At 41.9% G+C, this 2,428-nt stretch overlaps 1 non-coding gene across 1 annotated transcript; it reads right to left on the bottom strand.

Moving 5' to 3' along the window:
* Positions 1–312: 312 nt before the first annotated feature.
* Positions 313–503, bottom strand: LOC122225761. The gene has a single exon (XR_006205362.1). It is a non-coding gene; the product is annotated as a U2 spliceosomal RNA (small nuclear RNA).
* Between the last annotated feature and the right edge of the window lie 1,925 nt (positions 504–2,428).

The raw sequence follows: 2,428 nt of genomic DNA, 5'->3' as shown, positions 1-2,428 counted from the left end.
AATCTTGGGTGGCACCTGGGCGGCTCAGTCAGTTGAGGGTCTGACTTCAGCTCAGGTTATGATCTCATGGTTGGGGAGTTTAAGCCCCACGTAGGGCTCTTTGGTGACAGCTCAGAACCTGGAGCCTGCTTCAGATTCTGTGTCTCCCTCTCTCTCTGCCTTTCCCCTGCTCACTGTCTCTCAAAAATGAATAAACATTAAAAATTTTTTTTAAAAAACTTTAATACATTTTTAATTAGCTAATTTTTAATAAAAAATTCTATTTAATTGATTTAGTTAATTATTGAATGTTTTTTTTTTTTAAGCTCCCCGGGGGAGTGCACCATTCCCAGAGGTACTGCGATACCAGGTCGATGCCCGGAGGGGACGGAGCAAGCTCCTATTCCATCCCCCTGCTCCAAAAATCCACTTAGTATACTGTTCTCGGATAGATGACATCTCAGATATCAAACTGATACGAACAGATACTATGCTTGATATTAGCCAAAAGGCCAAGAAATGATTCTTTTTTTTTTTTTTTTTTAAGTAAGCTCTATGCCCAAGGTGGGACTCAAATTCACAACCCCGAGATCAAGAGTTATGCTCTACCGATTGAGCCCCAGGTGCCCTCTTGTTTGCATCTCTTAAAAATGGATAATGAGAGGGGTGCCTGAGTGGCTCAGTCAGTTAAGCACCCGACTTTGGCTCAGGTCATGATCTCGCAGTTCATGAGTTCGAGCCCCGTGTCAGGCTCTGTGCTGACAGCTCAGAGCCTGGAGCCTGCTTCGGATTCTGTGTTTCCCTCTTTCTCTGCCCCTCCCCTGCTCATGCTCTGTCTCTCAAAAATAAATAAACATTAAAAAATTTAAAAAAAGATGGATAATGAGGGGTGCCTGGGTGGCTCAGTCAGTTAAGCACCTGACTTCGGCTCAGGTCAGGATCTCGCGGTTCTTGAGTTTGAGCCCAGGGTAGGGCTCTGTGCTGACAGCTCAGAGCCTGGAGCTTGCTTCAGATTCTGTGTCATCCTCTCTGTCCCTCCCCCACTCATGCTCTGTCTCTCAAAAATGAATAATGTTAAAAAAAAAAAGAAAGAAAAAGATGATGAAGGGTGCCTGGGTGGCTCAGTTGGTTGAGCATCTGGCTTCTAATTTTGGCTCAGGTCATGATCCCAGGGTTGTGGGATCAAGCCCCGTGTTGGGCTCTGTGGAGCCTGCTTGAGATTCTCTCTCTCCCTCTACCCCTCTCCCCTGCTCACACTTATTCTCTAAAATAAAATTAAAAAACAAATAAATGAAACTATCAAAACAGTATTTAGATTCTGTTGGACACATTTAAAAAACTGATTTAATAATTTTATTTTACAAAGCCAAATTTACAGTTTGCTAAAAATTGCATCTTTTCAACTTCAACTTTTGAAAAAGTATAGATGTCAATTTTAAAATGTGCAAAGGGAAACATAATTTTTAAAAACACTCTTGTGGACATGCAAATAAGTTTGCAGATTGCTTGTTTATGGTTATGTTTAATTTCTGACCACCATGGAAGTATGGCTATCAACCTTCTATAAATTGGGAGCAGGTGCATGTGGGGGACTTGGATGTGATGTTTAACCGACCCAATAAGGCACACACTAAGCTTTGGAGCTTGCTTCCATGCTGGAAGGGTGGTGCCCGTGACGAACCCCCATTTGGAGTAAGGTTCTTTCCGGCTTGTCTGCCCTCCTTACTATGAGTCTCTGTACTCCCTGGGCTCTCTGCACACCTCTCCAGTAAGATGGAGTTGAGTAAGGTAAGCTTTAGGTGAGATAGAAAGTATTGATCTAGTCCATATTTTTGGAGAAGAGTCCCTTTTGCTATCTCCTGTTACAGGTACCCTTGCTGACCTACAGTTTTTAAGCACCTGATTTTCATCTGGCTTTCTGAAAGGTTGACAAAAGTTACAAGTACTCTGTACTGCTTTTTCTAAACTCCCTTGGCTTGCAGGTATTCCAGTATGGGACGTTCTTCCTTCTTGAAACAGCTCAGAAAATGTTGTGTTTAATAAAGCCAAGTGACACACACCACATACACACATCAATCAAACCTAAAAAGCCTCACCAAAAAAACCCGAAGGGAAAACCCAAGAATAACAGTAACTCAACCCACTGACAAAAGATCTGGAACCATAACCATCTCAAGCTTGGAAAGAAAGAATAATCTTTTGCCTATTTCCTTTGGAAGACTTTGGCTGGCATGATGTCTTTAGATAAAGGTGGTATGTGTAAACATGTTTACGTGGATACAGAGAGCTGAGCCCTCTCCTTCCATCTTAACCTCTCTTCTCATTCACCTCCTACAATACAGACTGTATCTATTTGCATTTCATTTTGTGTGTTTCTGTTTGGAGCAGATGAATTTTTGTACATCTGCATTTTGAATTAAATTTAAATCCTCTTTACCATAGCATGGGA

Source organism: Panthera leo, chromosome B4 (genome assembly GCF_018350215.1).
Source record: "Panthera leo isolate Ple1 chromosome B4, P.leo_Ple1_pat1.1, whole genome shotgun sequence".
NCBI lineage: Eukaryota > Metazoa > Chordata > Mammalia > Carnivora > Felidae > Panthera > Panthera leo.
This window is presented reverse-complemented; position numbering and strand designations above follow the sequence as displayed.